Raw genomic sequence first — 21,548 nt, 5'->3', positions numbered from 1 at the left:
TGATATCTTATTAAAAATGACCTAAAGTTATTTATATAACAACCCTAATCAGCAGAGAAGTCCAGAATTCAGTCTTCTATTCAATACAGGATTCTTGAAACCCGACCTGGCGCGGCCGCGCGCTTAATCAGTGCGGGCGCGCTGCCTCTCTGAAGTTCGGGCGCGGGCGCGCGCTTGATCAACGCGGGCGCGCCGGGCTTCTGCCAAAACTTTGACTTCTTTCTTTTTCTTACAGATTTGAGCCGGCTTTCCACGAGCTTTTATTCCAACACCACCTTGACACCAAATTAGCACCAAAACAATGTTAATTCACCTGATTACCTAGATAATGCTTGAAATGCAAAAACACTAAAAACACGTCAAAACACTTAACAACTTGAGTACAAACACATCAATTCAGAGCTTATTAGAGCATTATAAAGTGTCATAAATACCACTCAACACCGCTGCCGGGGACTCGGTGTTAATTTTTAGTTTATGTGCTTGACATCAGTGGTCGTTAAAGTTCACTGACTCGGATTACTTTACTTACTATGGTTACTTTATTGTGTTTCAGGTACTCTAAAGAGCGTGTATGCGAACACATTTTCAATTTCGTAAGGAAACACTGGAAGAAGTTGAAGAAAAGGTCGAAGAAGTTCTTGAAGAAGTTGAAAAAGTTGAAGAAGAAGTAATCATTGCAATGGGAGAGCCAGTAGCAGCAACGAATATGTTGATGAATTATTCCCAATCGAAGATCAATGACATTCAATCTAGCATTGTCAGGCCAGCTATTGCAGCTAGTACCTTTGAAATCAAGCATGGCACGATTCAGGTGGTACAAAATTCAGTCAAGTTTGGGGGTGCTCCAACAGAAGATCCTAATATGCACATTAGGGATTTTATCGAGATCTGCAACACTTTCAAGTTCAATAATGTTTCCGAAGATGCTGTGAAACTGAAACTTTTCCCATTTTCTATGAGGGATAAATCTAAGAGCTAGCTGCACTCTCTACCACCAGGCTCTATTACGACATGGGAGGATCTTGCTCAGAAATTTCTTACTAAATTCTTCCCTATGAAAAAGACAGCTGCAATCATGAATGCTCTTACTCAGTTCATACAATAATCGGGTGAATCTTTATGTGAAGCTTGGGAGCGCTACAAGGAGATGCTTAGGAAGTGTCCTCATCATGGAATGCCTGACTGGATGGTGATCAATTGCTTTTATAATGGTTTGGGAGTACAGTCAAGATCTATGTTCGATGTAGCATCAGGTGGAGCCTTATGCGCTAAGAGCTATGAAAAAGCTTATGAGCTCATTGAGATGATGGATGCGAATGAATATCAAAATCCAACTCGGAGACTACCACAAGGCAAGGTAGAAGGAATTCTGGAGGTGGATACAGCTATGCCTATCACTGCTCAGCTAAAAGCGTTGACTATGAAGGTCGATTCTCTGACCAACTATGGTGTTCATCAGATAACTAGTGTTTGTGAGCTTGTGCGGGATCGCATGAGACGGAGCAATGTGCTATAGCTAGTGAATCAGCTCAGTTTGTGAGCAACTTTCAAAGGTCGCAGCAACCTGTTCCTTCTACTTATCATCCTAAAAACTGCAAACATCCTAACTTCAGCTGAAGCAATAATCAGGGTGGTATGCAACAGCCACTACAGCCATACCAGCAGTTTGGGAACAAGCAATTCAATCCTCCTAGTTTTCAACAACAGTATGCCCCAAGGCAGCAATTTCAGCCACAGGGAATGCAACAACAATCTCACAGAGGTTCCGGTCAATCTTCTAATGAAAAATCTAAATTAGAGGAGTTGAGGCTTATGTGCAAGAGCCAAGTGGTTTCAATCAAGACTCTGGAAAAATCAAATAGGGCAGATTTCTAATGCCCTATTAAACCGACCTCAAGGAACTCTTCCAAGTGACACATAGGCTAATCCAGGAAAGAGAGAAGTCAAAGAACAGCTTAAGGCAATCACTCTAAGGTCTGGAAAGGTCACGAGCCCCCAAAATTATCAAAATGCAAATTCAGAAAATTTCTTCCAGATGGAAGGCACGCCCGCGCCCATACCAAGCGCGCCCGCACCCTGCCCTTTTTTAGAAAGTGAAAATTCTGCTGAAACGGCTTCACAGAAGGATGGCGAGGTGGAACCGAAGAAAAATACTATTAAAAACACTCCTCCGTAGCAGAATACAGGGGATAAATAAGTCTATCCGCCTCCTCCATATCCTAAAAGGCTTCAGAAGCAGAAGTTCGATAAGCAGTTTGCCAAGTTTTTGGAGGTATTCAAGAAGTTACACATTAACATAACTTTTGAGGAAGATCTAGAACAAATGCCGAGCTATGCTAAGTTCATGAAGGGTATTCTATCTCGGAAGCTAAAACTGGAGGAGTTGGAAATCGTTGCTCTAACGGAAGAGTGTAGTGTTGTGCTGCAACAGAAACTTCCTCCTAAGCTTAAAGATCCAGGAAGCTTCACGATACCGTGTACCATTGGCAAGCTATCTTTCGACAAGTTTTTGTGCGACTTGGGAGCTAGCATTAATCTGATGCCCTTGTTCATTTTCAAGAAACTTGGTCTGCCTGATCCAAAACCTGTAAACATATCTTTACAACTGGCTAATCGATCCATCACTTATCCGCGAGGTGTAGTGGATGATGTCTTGGTTAAGGTGGATAAAGTCATCTTCCCTGCTGATTTTGTCATTCTGGACTTCGAGGAAGATAAGAAGTTTCCCATTATCTTGGGGAGACCATTCTTAGCTACTAGCCAAACTTTGATCGATGTGCAAAAGGGCGAGCTTACAATAAGAGTTCAGGGTCAGGACGTGACTTTCAATGTCTTCAATGCAATGAAATTCCCTACTGATGAAGAAGAGTGCTTTAAAGTAGAGTTGGTAGACTCTCTAGTGACTTCGGAGCTTGATCAAATGCTAAGGACCGATGCCTTAGAGAGAGCTTTAACAGGGGAATCTGATAGTGAAGATGAAGAGGAGGCATAGAAGCTGCAGTATTTGAATGCTTCTCTATGGAAAATGAGATTGGATTTGCCATTCGAGTCTCTTGGATTATCATAGCTTAAAAATTCTCAGGAGCGTCTCAAACCATCTATTGAGGAAGCTCCCACACTTGAGCTTAAACCACTGCTTGATCACTTGAGGTATGTTTTTTAGGCGATGCATCTACTTTGCCTGTTATTATTGCATCTGACCTTTTAGGTAGTGACGAAGACAAGCTCTTGCAAATTTTGAGAGAATTTAAATCAGCAATTGGATGCACTGTAGAAGATATTAAGGGAATCCACCATTCTTATTGCATCCATAAAATTCTGCTTGAGGAAGGAAGTAAACCAACCTTTGAACAGCAAAGAAGACTCAATCATATCATGAAAGAGGTTGTGAAGAAAGAAATTCTTAAATAGATGGATGTAGGGATCATCTATCCGATTTCTGACAGTTCATGGGTGAGCCCGGTGCGTGTGTGCCTAAGAAAGGAGGCATTATAGTTGTTGCTAATGAGAAGAATGAGATCTTTCTCACTCAGACAGTCACAGGATGGAGATTATGCATGGACTATCAAAAGTTGAATAAAGCCACCAGGAAGGATCACTTCCCTCTTCCATTCATTGATCAAATGCTTGACAGGTTGGCTTTCCATGAGTATTATTGTCTTCTGGATGGGTATTCAGGCTATAATCATATTTGAATTGCCCCAGAAGATCAAGAGAAGACCACTTTTACGTGTCCTTTTGGCACTTTCGCTTTCCGTCGAGTTTCTTTTGGGCTATGTGGTGCACCTGCTACTTTTCAGAGATGCATGATGGCCATATTCTCAGACATGATTGGTACTAATGTGGAGGTGTTCATGGATGACTTCTCTGTGTTCGTGACGTCGTATGACGAGTGCTTGCATAATCTTGGTTTGGTGCTGAAAAGATTAGTTGAGACCAATCTGGTGCTCAACTGGGAAAAATGTCACTTCATGGTGTAATAGGGTATCATTATTGGGCACAAGGTATCTGGCAAAGGTCTTGAAGTGGATAAGTCCAAAGTGGGGGTTATGAAAATCTTCCTCCACCAATCTCAGTTAAAGGAATCCGTAGTTTTCTTGGTCATGCGGGTTTTTATCGGCGATTCATCAAAGACTTCTCCAAAATCTCTAAACCCTTGTGCAATCTGTTAGAGAAGGACGTTCCTTTCAAATTCGATGAAGGATGTCTAGCTGATTTTGAGAGTTCAAAGAAGAGTTTGACTACAGCACCTGTTATTACTGCACCTGATTGGAATGAGCCCTTCGAGATGATGTGTGATGCTAGTGATTTTGCAGTTGGAGTTGTCCTTGGTCATAGAAAGAAGAACATTTTTCATGTGGTTTACTATTCTAGTAAAACACTTAATGGTGCTCAGCTGAATTATACTACTACAGAGAAGGAGCTCTTTGCGATTATTTATGGTTTCGATAAATTTCGATCTTATTTGCTTGGGATAAAAGTGACAGTTTTTACTAATCATGCTGCTATTCGATACCTCGTCTCGAAGAAAGATTCAAAACCTCGATTGATTTGATGGATTCTCTTGCTTCAGGAATTCGAGCTAGAAATCAAAGACATGAAAGGTACAGAAAATCAGGTAGAAGATCATCTCTCACGTTTGGAAGATCAAGGCAAAGCTTCACAGGATAAGACGTTGATCAATGAATCTTTTCCAGATGAGCAACTTTTTGGGGTGCAAGAAGAAGAACCATGGTTCGCTGTTCTTGCTACTACTTGATTTTAGAAGATTCACGTCAAGCTAAAGACGTAAAACAAGCACTTCGTGGGAAGCAACCCACGCATTTCTGTAGTATTGTCGCTTAAAAAAAAAAGTGTCGAGGTTTATTGGCCAGTATATGGAGCGAGCACTGTATACCCGCCACCTGATACTCCACCCGAGGAGGGTGATCCTACCAACGACTAGGTATGCCTTGTATCCTTATTATTGCCTTCAATGAGGACATTGAATATTTTAAGTTTGGGGGTGATAATTTAAGGATTAGTAGTGTCTCGTGTCCATATAGATTCATATTGCATGTTTAGTTGTAGTTCGTTCATTATTTTTGCATGATTGTTCATATAGGTCATATTTGTTTACATATTTGTTCATGTTATTATGTGAGTCCATGTATTTTCATTTACATGCATATAACATGATCCCGTAGGATGAGCTATTTCTGATTGGTAGGTTGATGTTAATTTGAGTGTAGTGATGTCAAATAGAGGGATGATTAAGTCCTAATGAATTGATTTGCATGCACAGATACAAAGTTTTTTCAGAAGTCTTATAGGTTTCTTTTGAACTAGATCATGATCATACTTGTTTGTTTGTTGGAATTTAATCACTTGGTTATATTTACAATTTTTGCTATTCTCGTAATGACGTAGGAACACTGAATTTTTAAACTAGGGAAAAACACGAATATCATTTCTAGTTGAGAATAAAGCTAGGCGTCAAATGGCTAGTAGTCGGCTCATATTTTTATGAGTAGTCTAGGGTTGAATGAGATGGAGCGAAACGCACTCATTCATAATCATTAAAAAAAGAAAATAAAGAAAAAAAATTGTGTTAGTATATGCAGAATTGACCAAGAGTGAGCTCTTTAATACTCGAGTTATTATGTTCTAGGGGACTTTGTGCTTAGTGACCTAAGGCTTGTATAGTCTGGGATCCGCTAACCTAACGCTCGCTACATGGGTATTATTATAGAAGTCTTTTGGGACCTCATTCATTACACAGTCAAATAAGCATTTGTGTTTATGTGTTCATTATAATAACATGACCTTGTATAACTCTAGTAAAATTGAGGTGTTGTGAGTCATTATGTGTTTAACGTCTATTCTGTTTATAAACTTGTGATTGTTTTGGCAAAGAATAGGATATGATTATTGATCCAGTATGGAGAGTATATCTGTTAAGCATCGCACACACGAACGTTTCTGGTTTGTAAGTTGGTTTATGAGATTTAGTTAAACTATATTTCAAGTAATTGCATTCTTAGCAATAATTGCTTATTGATTGGTTATGGTTATTCTCCGGGGATCGTTGCATTGTCATTTAGTTGCATATTCATATTATTTGCATTCATGCATTTAGTTGTGTTTTTAGTGTTGAGTCTGTTTATGCTTGAGGACAAGCATCGATTAAAGTTTGGGGGTGTGATAAGTGGAATTTATATCCACTTGGAACGCTTCATATCGGCTTAAGTTGGTGTTTTGGACTCAAGTACTTGGTATTTTTGATGTGTTTTGTGTTTAGTTGTTGCAGGACACTTGTTAGGAGGTGGAAAGGAGCTTTACAATGATTTTATGTTGATAAGAGATCAGGGAATGGAGTTGCGGAAGTTTGTACAAAGATCAGAGCAAGAAACAAGAGACTGCAGAAAATTTTCCAGAGAGCAGGCATGCCCGCGCTAGATAGAGCGCGCCCGCGCTAGATAGGACTGCAGCAAGTGTCGGGCGGGGGAAAAGTCTGATTGGGTGAATTGAAGAGTCCAGGTCAACCGGGGGCTTATATATAATGAAAAGAAGACGTTTTTAATAACAAGGAAGCCAGGGAGAACATTAAGAAGATCTAGAGCACATGAAACGGCTATGGAGAAGAAGATTTAGTTTCATACTTTTGTATTCTTTGATTTAGGCGATACTTTTGGATGTTTGTTTTGTTCTTGTTCTAAACCCTGGTACTTTTATATTATCTCGTAGTATTCTAAACTTATTTAGGATCATGTTTTCATTAGAACCCATGGTGACGATGTGTTCAATAATGAACTAATCGTTGTCATGGGGTTCTAGTGGATTTATTTATGGAGTTCATTAGTTGATTGTTCTAAATTTTTAGTATGTGGTGATTTATGTTTTCCTAGTTTGTTTGTGCTTATTCGTCTTTGATGTGTAGCTAACATCTAAGATTGTTTGTTAATCTCTATTGAAGCGACAGTGAATATAGAGGTTTAGAACTTTCCATGCTAGCATAGGTTTATGTATGAATTGACATGCATAATTCGTAGTGTAATTTTAACCATCTTACACACCCTATGTAATCATAATAGATAATTTGTTCTTAAACTGTTATGTTTTCAAATCTTATAGACATATAGGGTCTAAGCATAATTGGTGTCTATTCAACTTCTATCTTGATTGTGGATGCTTAGTAGTAGGGTATACGTATATCGAAAGATAGAGTATACTAATTTTATGTTATCTGATTAGTTATCATCACCATCGCATACTATTGATAAAGATATAAACTATGAATGAAGTAAATGAAGTTAGAATCCCATGTTTATTCTCATATAAGTAAATCAATTTTAATCTCTTAGTTAATGCATGCTGGTATAATCTCTTATGTAGTTAATTAACTCAAATTTGTTACTTGGCTTAGCTTTGAACGATAATCATACATTGTTGCATAAGTGCATATTCTAAACTTAACCTAAACTAGTCTCTGTGGGAACGAACTTGACTTAAATCTTATACTACTTGTGATCGCGTACGCTTGCGTGTATTTTCGCATGTGTTTTCCTGCGAAGAATCTTAGATAAAAACTTGACAAAACTCTTGAAACTGTCAGGGGCTTGGTTAGCATCTGTGAATGTTAGGTAGTTGGTACCATCCTTAGGGATAACAACTCTATCAGTGTTTGATGCAATTATAAGTCTTTGAATTTGAGTGGGTAAGAGATTTGAAGAAGAAAGAGCTCGAAATGAGAGAGAACTGTTAAAATTTGAAAAGCTAGGTCAATTGAGATCTCGAAAGCATAAAGAGGGGTTATGTTGAGATGTCTGGGTATTTATAGAAAAAGGTAAGTGACTTGTCGAGAAGTAGAAATAAATGTTTGGGATTTGCTTATTAAGAAGTCACGTGAACAAATAGATACATATCGATATGTCACTGTCCTGACTCCTATCGAGAACTAGATAGTGAATTATCGAGATGTCAACAAATACCCAGCTTGTCCTGAATGTACTGAATTTTTCCAATTTTTATTTGAACAAATCGAAATAAACTTAAAATGAATTTATACCAAAAGTATTTTACTAAAATAATTTATTAAATTAAATATTGCAGTTCTAAGTTATTCGAGAAGTCTAAAATGTATACTTGTAGAAAACTCTATGAATTAACATATATAAAATCTCTATAAGACTTATCGAGAAGTCATAATGAGGCTTGTCGAGAAGTCCTTCGAGAAGTCAAGAAAATGACTTATCGAGAACTCTGTCGAGAAATCTCAAAAAGACTTGTCGAGAAGTCAATTAGACTTATCAAGAACTCAGTTTTCTATAGACTTTTGTTCCTTTTGATTCCGTTTTATGCTAATTTCACATATTGAAAATATAAATTAAAAATTAAACATTTTTTCTTAGAATTTGAAAAATTCCAAGCCGAATTTTAAATTTTGAATAATAAATATGCAGAAAATTATGAAATATTTATACATCATATTCAGCTAATTTCCAATAAAATCAAATTAATTTTAATTTATTAGAGATTAATATGCTGCAACATACTAGCCTAGTTCTTGCTTTTAGGATGAAGAGTGTAACATACCAATATCACTAACAAATCTAGTGAAAGTTGCTTCATCCAAAGGTTTAGTGAAAATATCAACTAATTATTTTTCTGTTGGAACAAAAATGAGCACAATAGTACCATTTGTAACATGTTCTCTAATAAAATAATACCTTACATCAATATGCTTTTTTTAGAATGATTAACTGGATTAGCAAAAATAGAAATAGCACTAGTATTGTCACACATAATTGGAATTTTGAGTAACACTAGGCCATAATCCATTAGTTGATTTCTAATCCAAAGCATTTGAGCACAACAACTTCCAGCAGCTATGTATTCAGCCTCAGCTGTGGAAGTTGACACATATTGTTATTTCTTACTATACCTGGATACAAGTCTTTGTCCAAGAAATTGACAGCTTCCACTAGTACTCTTTATGTCAACCTTGCATCCAGCAAAATCTGCATCTGTGTATCCAACAGCTTCAAATCCAGTTCCCTTAGGATACCATAATCCTCAGTTTGGTGTGCCCTTTAAGTATCTGAAAATCCTTTTCACAGCCATCAAATGTGATTTCTTTGGATTGGATTGAAAACTTGCATAGAAACATGTTGCAAACATAATGTCTGGTCTATTAGCAGTCAAATAAAGTAAAGATCTAATCATTCCTCTATAACCTGAAATGTCTACACTTTTCCTTTGTTATCTTCATCTAACTTTGTAGCTGTCGACATAGGTGTTGATGCAGGTGAACAATCAACCATCCCAAATTTCTTCAATAAGTCTTTAACATACTTGGTTTGGCTGATGAAGATTCCATCACTTCTTTGACTGACTTGAACTCCAGGAAAGTAACTTAATTCTCCCATCATGCTCATTTTATATTCACTCTACATGAGTCTTGAGAATCTTTGAAATTCAGGATCTTCAAAGCCAGGTGGCTGTTGCACATAAACTTCTTCTTCTAACTCACTAATAAGGAATGCACTCTTTACATCCATTTGATACACTTTAAAGTTTGAGTGTGCAATAAATTCAAGAAAGATCCTTATTGCTTCAAGTCTTGCAACTGGAGCAAAATTTTCATCATAATCAATTCCTTTTTCCTGTGAGTAGCCTTTTGCAACTAATCTAGCTTTGTTTCTTGTTACAATTCCATTTTCATCCATTTTGTTCCTATACACCCACTTTGTTCCAATTATGCTTCTGTTCTTTGTTGCGGGAACCAACTTCCAAACCCTATTTTTTCAAATTGATTTAGCTCTTCTTGTAGTTGCAGATATCCAGTCAGGGTCTAGTAGAGCTTCCTCAATTTTCTTGGGCTCAATTTGTGACAGAAAGCATGTATGTAGACATTCATTAAAAGTTGCACTTCTAGTTCTCACACCTGCATTTGGGTCACCAATAATTGCATCTCTTGTGTGACTCTTATCCCATTTTCTGGTATGATTTTGTTGACTTGAATTTTCTGCATTTTTTTCACCATTGGCATGACTTGCAGAACTTTCTTCTCTTTCTCCTCATGAGTTTGTGCTATCAAATTCAGGTGTATGAGATGAGTTTCCATTCTCATGATTCACTTGTCCAGTTGACTTTTTATTCATTCTGTTGCTTGTGTTGATTTTAGATTCATCTTTAGAATCACTATGAATGTTAAGATTTTCAAACCTAAGGACTTCAGCCTCATTTTCATCAAGGAATTTCAAGCCTGGACACTTGTCATCATCAAAAGTCATATCCGTGTTTTCCATAATTTTCTTTTTTTCAGGCACATAAAATCTGTAGGCAGTTCTTTTCAATGAATATCCCAGAAAAATTACTTCAAAAACTTTAAAGTCAAATTTTCTCACATGTTCAGAGTTATCTTTTATAACATAACACTTAATTCCAAACACATGCAGATGCTTCACAGTAGGCTTCCTTTCTGATAAGATTGAGTGGGGTGACTTTCCAAGATTTTTGTTGATGAGATATCTGTTTTGAGTGTAGCATGCAATGTTGAGAGCTTCTTCCCAAAAACTTGGAAAATTTGCATCTTGCAGCATTGTTCTAGCTACCTCAACCAAAGTTATATTCTTCCTTTTAACTACCCCATTTTGCTGGGGTGTTCTTGCAGCTGAGAACTATTGAACAATACCTTTGTCTTTGAAGAATTCAGTTAAGATTGCATTCATGAATTTTGTGCCATTGTCACTCCTCAATCTCTTCACACAATTTTGATCTTTAGCCTGCTTCTCAATTTTCTTCATGTGTCCAATAATGATGTGTGGAGTTTCATCCTATGAATGCATAAACTCTACCCATGTATATCTTGAGTAGTCATCCACCATCACAAGTGCATATTTCTTTCTTGAAATAGATAAGACATTTACTAGTCCAAACAGGTCCATATGAATAAGTTGCAGGGGGTGCACTTATGGAATTCACAACTTTGCTTTTGAGACTAAACCTTTTTTCATTTTGCCTTTTTGACAAGCCTCGCAAACTTCATCTTGAGCAAATTCCAGATTTTGCATGTCTCTCACTATGTCCTTTTTCACCAAGGTATTAATAGCCTTGTAGTTTAGGTGAGAGAGTTTCTTGTGCCACAACTTGTTTTGCTCAATAGATTCCTTTGTGTAGAAGCAACATATTCCATCCTTATTTGCTAAGTATAAATCTGCAACAAACAAGCTTCCCTTTCTTGCTCCTTTCAAAGCAACTTCGCCAGTCTTTTTGCTGATAATTGAGCATTCTCCTTTTTAAAAAGAAACCTTGAAACCTCTATTTGTGAATTGACTGAAACTCCGGAGATTCACCTCCAGCCCAGCTACCAGTGCTACATCTTCAATGACAACATATCCAGAAACTAACTTGCCATATCCTATTGAAAATCATTTGCTGTTGTCTCCAAAAGTCACCAATAGGCCAGCCATCTTCTCAAATTGTGATAGTGTTAGTCGCTAACACGTGCTAATAATACATACAAGTATACGCATTCGCAAATAATATAGAATTATTTCTAGTTTGTTCCCATAGAGACTGATTTTGGTTAACTAATTAATTTATGCACTTATGCACCGATGATATGGTTATTATCTAATGCTAAGACTATAACAATTTAGGGTTTTGATTATAACTAAGAATTAAATTAACAATTATAACTAAGAGAATAAGAATGGTTGAATTAATATATATGACAAACATGGGATTCTAACTTCATTAGATACTTCATCCAATAGCTTTATTGTTCTTAACCTTAGCATGTAATGGTGATGACACTAATCAGATAACATGAAACTGATAAACGCCAACTTTTGTTGCACGTATACCATACTACCAGACATCCACAAAAGAGATAGAAGCTGAATAGACATCAAATATATTGAGACCCTATATGTCTATAGAATTTGACAATATAACGGTTTAATGCACAAGTTATCTATCATGATTACATAGGGCAAGTAAAATGGTTAAAATTATCTACGAATCATGCATAAAAATAACACATGAACCTATGCTAGCATGGCAAGTTCTAAACCCTTAAATTCACCGTCGCTTCATTAAGAATTAACACACTATCTTATAAGTTCGCGACGCTCATAAGATGAATAAGCAGAACCAATACTAGGTTATCAAACAATCACCACACACTAAGGCATCGAAACAAATTAACTCAAGAAATCCATAAATAAATCCGCTAGAACCCCACGATAACGATTAGCTCATAATCAAACTCATCATCAATGTGGGTTTCGATGAAAGCATGGTATAATAAACATAGTCTTTATACTGAATAAATAATAAAACCAAGTACAAAACAAGAGTAAGGTCCACGAATAAGAAAACTAGCATCCAAGTTATAACTTAGAACAAAGATTCACAAGTGAAATAAGATCTTCTTCGCCTTCGTTGAATCATGCTAACACGGTCTTGTTACGACTCTCCTTGTGCTCTGATGTATCCGTCTCCTTAGAATACCTCCTTTATTTATGTATATATTGCAGCCCATGTAAGATAGAAGTCCCCCAATTGTAAATCAACTAGAACAGGATTCTAGGATCCCGACCCGGCGTGGCCGCGCGCTTCATCAGCGCGGGCACACTGGCTCTATAACAGATGGGCGCGGCCGTGCGCTAGACCAGCGCGGGCGCGCCGTGCTTCTGGAAAAACTTCTAAATTTCTTTAATTCCTGCTGCAATCGAGTTGGCTTCTGGAGCTTTATTCTTTAGACATCATCCTAAAACCATATTAGCTCCAAAACAATGCTAATTCACCTGATTCTTAGAATAATGCCCGAAATGCAAAAACACTAGAAAACACATTAAAATACCAACAACTTGAGCACACTTACACCAATTCGAAGCTTTACGGAGCATAATAAAGTGTCATAAATACCACTCAACATACCCCCAAACTTAAATCGATGCTTGTCCTCAAGCATAAACAGACTCAAAGAATAAGAAATAAAAATCCATGAATGTAACTAAATGAATACAACAATCCCCAATAGAATAATTAAACCAATCAACAAGCAACATCTCAACAAATGCAGTTATTCGCTTAAGATTAATCAAACCTCACAAATCAATCTACCACCCAGAGGCGTGCGTGTGTGCACTGCTTAGACGTATACTATCGCCACTAGATCAATAATCATGACTCACTATTCATCAAAGCAATCACAAGGTTATAAACAGAATAAAATCTAGACTCAAAATAACTTATAACATTTCAATTCTTATATTGGAGTTTTATATGGATACATGCTTTTATTCAACAAAACAACAACACTTTGCTTATTTGATCATGCAATGAGTGAGGTCCACAAAAGATTTATAAAATAGTACCCATGTAGCAAGCGTTAGGTTAGCGGATCCCAGACTATAAAAGCCTTAGGTCACTAGGCACAAAGTCCCCTAAGAACTTAATAACTCGAATACTAAAGAGCTCACTCGTGATCAATTATACATAACACTCATTTTTTTTCTTTTTTTCTTTTTTTTCTTTTTTTCTTTTTTTTCTTTTCTTCAAAATTTCTGAACCAGTGCGTTTTGCTCCATCTCGTTCAACCCTAGACTACTCATATAAATATGAGCCGGCTACTGGCCATTTGACACCTAGCCAACACAACTAGCAATGAAATCCCATTTTTCTCCAATTTCTAAAAATCCATGTTATATTATTATTAAGAGAATATCCTAAATTCTAAATATAAACAAGTAATTAAATCTCGACAAACAAACAAACCATGATCATGATCTAGTACTTTAGCAACCTATAAGACTTAGTAAAATACAGTTGTCTCTAGCATGCAAATCAATTCGATAAGACTTAACATCACTAAATACGACATCACTACACTAGCATCAATATCACCAGTCAATCGGAAAAATTATCTATGGGATCATGTTATTATGCAAATGCATGAACTATATGAACAAACTACTATAAAAACTACCAAAAATAAAAAAAACTACATGGCAAAATATGCAACTATATAAACTAAACTATCATGAATATGCAAACTATATGTGACTTGTACTAAACATATTCCTTTAATTACTACCCCCAAACTTAAAATATTCACTGTCCACAGTGAAGGTAATAGTAAGGAATCAGGTATACCTAATCTGAATCAGGATCCTCACCCTCAGCGGGTGGAGTGTCAGGCGTGTCTAGAGGTGGATACACGGAGTCCTCACCAAATACTGGCCATTGGATGTCAACACCGGTGGCTCTGAAAGCTGTCCCTAATGCCTGGGCGAGATCACGTGCAAACCTACTGTAGATGTCATGCATCGCATCCATCCTCCTAGACAAACACCTATATTGCATCATGCTCATGCCAGCTCCAATATCAGCTCCTTCCTCCTCCTCATGTGCCTGCTGCGATGGCCCCGCCTCATTTCCTAGCTGAGATCTCCAAGCGGTCCTGCTCGTCTGGGTGGGCCCAACAACTGGCCTCCCACCAGGTAGAAGGTCAAAAGTATAACTAAGCCCCTTCATATCGGACTTGCCTCCATCCCACTCTTGCATCATAGCCAAAGTAGTGTTGTCAATAGGAGCACTCGGGATCTGCTACTGCTCATATGCTGGCCAATGAACACCAACTGCCACGCACAATTTTGTCACAATGGACACATACGGTATAGACCTCGTGCTACTCCCCCTCAAGAACTTCTGAATACCCTGATAAATAACCATCCCAAGATCCACATAATCTCCATGAAGAATGCCCCACAACAGTCGTGCATGCTCGACAGTAATCTCATACACATACGAAGATGGCATGCTGTTAGCACAAATAAACGCGTTCCATGCACGGGCAAACCTGTTCATGCTGGAAGCTAGGAACGTAGAGTACTCAGTAGTTCCCCTCTTGATCTTCCAATGTGTATCAGACATGCATAGTATAACAACAATAAGATCCAGATCAAAGTCCTCTGGAGTCTTATTACTCCAAGTGTCCTGCCCGGGCTTCCTCGCGGGCTGCTCAATCACTCTCCTAATAGCATCAGCATTATACTCCACAGTCATCCCTCGCACCACCTTGAAGCCATTCTTCTCAGCCTTCGCATTCGCATAGAACTCCCGAACAATACTCAATGGCACAACAGCGGGTGCCTCGTAAAAAGGAACCCAGCCCATCTCCAGGATCATCTCCAACAGCTTACCATCCTTCCCCGAAGGCATAAAACCTCTCTTCTTGATGATAGGCTTCGAGAGAAGCCTCGTTTACTCTACTTCAGCCTCGGGAGTAGAAAACCTCGCCCTCACACCACCCGCACTAGAAGAATTGGTGGTGCTGCTGCTTACTTGTGTTCTTTGTCTCTTGGGTGCCATTGGAATTGAGTAGAGAGAATAAGAGTTTGTATTTGAGAGAGAATTTGTGTTTGAGAAATTTGTGAAGTGGTGAAGAAGTTTGTGTAAAAGTGTATGTATTTATAGGAGGTGAAAAGAGAATTATATATGGAATAGAAGTGGGATTTGATTATGGGAATAGTGGGAATAATGGGTTTAATTAGGAGAGGGAAATTTGGGATGTGGTAGAGTAAAATTCGGATAGGAATTGATTTTGTAGAAAAAATCCCGTTTTTCCTCTTCAAAACTGCTATTTTTATTTTTTTGAGTCGGGACCTCGGTGCGGCCGCGCGCTAGGGCAGCGCGGGTGCGCTCTACTTCTGCGAAATCGGCGCGGCCGCGCCTAGCTTCTGAAGTTGGCCCTGAATTTTTCTATTTTTCTAATTTTTTTTTGTGATTTTCTTTTTTCTTCTTGCTTCCTTTACTTACTAATGTACACCAAACTTGGGTTGCCTCCCAAGAAGCGCTTGCTTTACATCGTTAGCTTAACGTAGAAACTCGAGATCAAACGGAAAACAAAACGGCACTAACCACCTCGCAGTTTGCCGTGTCACCATAGTAATGCTTCAACCTCAGGCCATTTACCTTGAATGCTTGGCCCAGATCATTCTCAAAAATCTCCACCGCTCCATGTGGAAACACAGTTTAGACAACGAACGACCCTGACCATCTTGATTTCAACTTTCCCGGAAAAAGACGGAGACGAGAGTTGAACAAAAGAACTTGTTGCCCCGACACAAATGATATGAGCACTAGACCCCGATCGTGCCACCTCTTGACTTTCTCCTTATACATTTTGTTGTTCTCATAAGCTTGAAGTCGAAACTCGTCAAGCTCATTTAATTAAAGCATCATATTCTTACCAGCTGCATCCAAATCCAGATTCAATTTCTTCAAAGCCCAATACGCTTTATGCTCTAGCTCCACCGGTAAATGACACCCTTTTCCGTAAGCCAACTGATACGGAGACATTCCCAACGGAGTCTTGTATGCTATTCGATACGCCCAAACAGCTTCATCAAGCTTCAAAGACCAGTCCTTCCTCGATTGACACACAACTTTCTCCAAGATGCGCTTGATCTCTCTGTTAGATATCTCGGCTTGACCATTCGTCTGAGGATGATAAGCTGTAGCAATGCGATGATTCACATTATACTTTTGCATCATAGTGGAGAACTTGCGATTGCAAAAATGCGACCCCTCATCACTAATTATGACTCTTGGAGTTCCAAACCTTGTGAATATCTGCTTGTGAGGAAAATTAAGCACCACTTTTGCATCGTTCATTGGAAACGCCTTAACTTCAACCTATTTCAACACATAATCAACCGCCAACAAGATATACTGATTGTTACAAGATGAGACAAATGGCCCCATAAAGTCAATTCCCTAAACATCAAAGACTTCGACCTCGAGAAGCACATTAAGAGGCATCTCATCCCTCTTGGACATATTACCCACACGTTGACATCAATCACATTTCAAAACGAACTGATGAGCATCATTAAACAAAGTTGGCCAAAAGAAACCTGCTTGAAGAATATGATATGTTGTCTTTTCTCCACCATAATGTCCTCCATAAGCCGTTGAGTGGCTATCTCGCAAGACCCCCCCTGTTTTGCTATAAGGAATACATCTCCTGATGATTTGGTTAGCTCCTTGTCGAAAAAGAAATGGATCATCCCACATATACCACTTCACTTTATATAGAAACTTCTTCCTTTGAACGTATGATAAGTCGAGAGGCATGATGTTACTCACAAGGTAATTCACAATGTCTGCGAACCACGGTTCTTGCTCTTACACTCCAAACAACTGCTCATCGGGAAAAGACTCATTTATCAATGTCTTGTCTAGTGAAGTAACATTAGGGTTCTCCAAACGCGAAAGATGATCAGCGACTTGATTTTCAGTCCCCGTTCTGTCCTTGATCTCTAATTTAAATTCTTGAAGCAAAAGAACCCATCTAATCAATCTAGGCTTCGAGTCCTTCTTCGAGACGAGATAACGAATTGCAGCGTGATCAATGAAAGCTGTCACCTTAGTTCTGAGTAGATACAATCAAAACTTCTTAAAACCATAGACAATAGACAAAAGTTCTTTCTCTATAGTGGTATAATTCAGTTAAGCACCATTCAAGGTCTTACTAGTGTAGTAGACCACATGAAATATGTTGTTCTTTCCCTGCCCAAGAACTGCTCCAACTGCATAGTCACTTGCATCGCACATCATCTCAAAAGGTTCATTCCAGTCAGGTGCAGTTATGACAGGTGCCGTGATTAAACTCTTCTTCAATGTCTCAAAAGTGGAAAGGCACTCATCATCAAACTTGAAAGGGACATCTTTCTCTAGCAAACTGCACAATGGCTTCGAAATCTTTGAGAAGTCCTTGATGAAACGCCTATAGAAACCCGTATGACCAAGACCCTTACTAGAAACCTTATGCCCAAGAATAATGCCCTGTCGCACCATAAAGTGACATTTCTCTCAATTGAGAACCAAGTTGGTCTCAACACACCTCTTGAGAACATGTCCAAGATTCTGCAAGTATTCGTCAAAAGAATCGCCAAATACAGAGAAGTCGTCCATGAACACCTCCACATTCTGGCCAATCATATCAGAAAAGATGGCCATCATACATCTCTGAAATATGGCTGGTGTACCACACAGACCAAAAAAGACTCTTCTGAAGGCGAAAGTACCAAATGGACAAGTGAAGGTAGTCTTCTCCTGATCTTCTAGAGCGATACAAATCTGATTGTAACCCGAATAACCATCTAGAAGAGAGTAATACTCGTGACCAGCCAATCGGTCAAGCATCGGTCAATAAAAGGCAGAGGGAAATGATCCTTCCTAGTGGCCTTGTTCAGCTTCCTATAGTCCATACAAATTCTCCATCCCGTGACTGTTCGAGTAGGAGTGAGCTCATTCTTCTCAATTGCAACAACTATGATATCTCATTTCTTCGGTATACACTAAACTAGACTCACCCAAGAACTGTCAGAAATAGGATAAATAATACCTGCATCCAGCCACTTAAGAATTTCCTTCTTCACTACTTCCTTCATCATCGGATTAAGTCTTCTTTGCTGCTCAACCATAGGCTTGCTACCTTCCTCTAGAAAATTTTTATGCATGCAATAAGAAGGGTTGATTCCCTTAATATCTCTTATAGTCCATCCAATTGCCGATTTGAACTCTCTTAGAATCCTCAAAAGCTTCTCCTCGTCACTACCTGAAAGGTCAGATACAATAATAACAGTAAAAGTAGAGGCATCACCTAAAAATGCATACCTTAAATGTTCAGGTAAAGGCTTAAGCTCAAGAATAGGAGCTTCCTCAATAGATGGCTTGAGGTGTTTATGAGCTTTTTTCAATTCCTCCATTCCAAGAGATTCAAAAGGCATATCAATCATCCTCTTCCAGGGAGAAGCATTCAGATATTGCAATTGCTCTTCACCTTTGTCATCTTCACTGTCTGAATTCCCCAATAAGGCCTTCTCTAAGGCATCCAACCATAGCAATTGATCAAGTTCTGAAGTAACTACAGAATCTACCAACTCCACTTTTAAGCACTTCTCATTTTTCGTAGGAAATTTCATAGCATTGAACAAATTAAAAGTCACATCCTGATCCAGCACTCGTATTCTAAGCTCACCATTCTGCACATCTATCAAGGTTCGGCCAGTCTCCAAGAAAGGTCTTCCCAAGATTATGGGAATCTTCTTATCCTCCTCGTAATCAAGAATTACAAAATCAGCAGGGAAGATGAGTTTATCAACCTTGACCAAGACATCCTCCACAATACCTCGCGGATATGTAATAGAACAGTTAGCCAACTGCAAAGTCATATAAGTTTATTTTAGATCAGGCAGATTCAACTTCTTGAAGATTGACAAAGGCATCAGATTGATGCTAGCTCCCAAGTCAAATAAGCATCTGTCAAAAGACACTTTTCCAATAGTGCATGGAATAGTGAAGCTTCCTGGATCTTTAAGCTTCGGAGGTAACTTCTGTTGCAGCACTTCACTGCATTCCTCCGTGAGAGCGACAGTCTCTAAATCATCAAGCTTCACTTTCCGAGAGAGAATACCTTTTATAAACTTTGCGTAACTAGGCATCTGCTCAAGAGCCTCAGCGAAAGGTATGTTGATAGGAAGTTTCTTGAACACCTCCAGAAACTTCTCAAATTGCTTATCCAGCTTTTTCTTCTGCATCCGCTTAGGAAAAGGCGGTGGAGGATAGATCTGTTTCTCCCCTGTATTACCCTCAGGAGGAGTGTTCTCAACAGTAGTCTTTCTTGGTTCCACTTCTGCTTCCTGCTACTCTACTTCTTCTTCAGCCCCAGCGTCTTCATTTGAAACTTGAGTTTGTTCAGGATTGGCAACCCTTTCAGACCTCAAAGTGATTGCCTTCACCTGCTCATTGGCTTCCCTCTTTCCTGGAACTTAAGTGTCACTAGGTAATGTAACAGGTTGATGATTTAGCAAGGCATTGGTAATTTGTCTAATTTGATTTTCCAACGTCTTGATAGAAATAGCTTGACTCTTGTACATAAGCTTCAACTCCTTTAATTCAGATTTTTCATTAGCTTGTTGCAGCTGAAGTTGCTGCCTTGGTGCATATTGCGGTTGCTGAAAACCAGAGGGTTGTACTGCTTAGCTGGGTACTGCTGATAAGGCTGTTGAACCACATTCTGAGCATTGCTCCTGCTGAAAATAGGATGATTACGGTTGTTGGGATGATAAGTGGCTGGAACAGGTTGTTGCGATCGCTGAAAAATGCTCACGAACTGAGTTGATTCACTAGAAATAGCACACTGATCAGTCTCATGGGCACCAGCACAAAGCTCACAGACACTAGTGATTTGATTAACTCCATAATTTGCCAAAGTGTCCACCTTCACTGTCAAAGCCTTAAGTTGGGCAGCTATAGCAGTTGCTGCATCCAACTCTAGAATTCTTGCTACTTTTCCCTGAGTCAGTCTCTGAGAAGGATTCTGGTATTCATTAGCAGCCATCAGTTCAATCAATTCATAAGCTTTATTGTAGCTTTTAGCCCACAAGGCTCCTCCTGATGCTGCATCGAGCATAGGTCTAAAAGTAGCACCCAATCCATTATAGAAACAGTTTATATTCATCCAATCAAGCATGCCATGGTGTGGGTACTTCCTTAGCATCTCCTTATATCGATCCCAAGCCTTACACAGAGATTCTCCAGTTTGCTGAGCAAACTGAGTAAGAGCATTCCTGATTGCAGCAGTCATCGCCATAGGAAAGAATTTAGTGAGAAACTTTTGAGCAAGATCCTCCCATGTGGTGATAGACCCTGGTGGTAGAGAATGTAACCAGTACTTTGCTTTATCCCTTAGAAAGAATGGGAAGAGTCGCAGCTTAATAGCATCTTCAGTCACACCATTGAACTTGAAAGTGTCACAGATCTCGATGAAATCCCTGATGTGCATGTTGGGGTCTTCAGTAGAAGAACCCCCAAACTGAACTGAGTTTTGTATCATCTGAATCGTGCTTGACTTAATCACAAAAGCGTTAGCTGAGATGGTTGGCCTGATGATGCTTGACTGAATATCATTCATCTTAGGCTGAGAATAGTCCATCAAACCCTTAGGAATTTCTGTTTGATCTCCCATCACTAGTAAAACTGATTCCTCAATTTACTCTTCTTCTTCTACCTTCTCTTCGTCCTCAAAAACTTCCCTTCGAACCACTACAACTTCTTCCTCGGCTTTATCCAGAGTTCTCTTGCGAGACCGCGAACGCATATGCATACACGCTCGCTAGAGTACCTGAAATAAGACAAGAAAACATATAAGTAGCAATGTTTTAGTCAATGAACTTTACCGATCAATGATGACAAACATATAAACAAAACAATTAACACTGCAGTCCCCGGCAGCGGCGCCAAAAACTTGTTAGTCGCTAAACACGTGCTAATAATACACGCAAGTATATACGTTCGCAAGTAATATAGAATTATTTCTAGTTCGTTCCCACAGAGACTGACTTTGGTTAACTAATTAATTTATGCACTTATGCACCGATGATATGGTTATTATCCAATACTAAGACAATAACAATTTGAGGTTTTGATTATAACTAAGAATTAAACTAACAATTATAACTAAGAGAATAAGAATGGTTGAATTA

The 21,548-nt window shown here is 38.7% G+C and overlaps 2 non-coding genes across 2 annotated transcripts; one reads left to right on the top strand and one right to left on the bottom strand.

Annotated features, from left to right (window-relative positions):
• Positions 1-1,072: 1,072 nt before the first annotated feature.
• LOC141663081 (small nucleolar RNA R71) lies at positions 1,073-1,179 on the bottom strand. Its single transcript, XR_012551166.1, has one exon. It is a non-coding gene; the product is annotated as a small nucleolar RNA R71 (small nucleolar RNA).
• Positions 1,180-20,534: 19,355 nt separating this feature from the next.
• Positions 20,535-20,641, top strand: LOC141663340 (small nucleolar RNA R71). Its single transcript, XR_012551419.1, has one exon. It is a non-coding gene; the product is annotated as a small nucleolar RNA R71 (small nucleolar RNA).
• Positions 20,642-21,548: the final 907 nt, after the last annotated feature.

Source organism: Apium graveolens, chromosome 5 (assembly GCF_009905375.1).
Source record: "Apium graveolens cultivar Ventura chromosome 5, ASM990537v1, whole genome shotgun sequence".
NCBI classification, from domain to species: Eukaryota; Viridiplantae; Streptophyta; class Magnoliopsida; order Apiales; family Apiaceae; genus Apium; species Apium graveolens.
The sequence above is the reverse complement of the archived record's forward strand: the minus strand, read 5'-3'. Positions and strand labels throughout refer to the sequence as shown.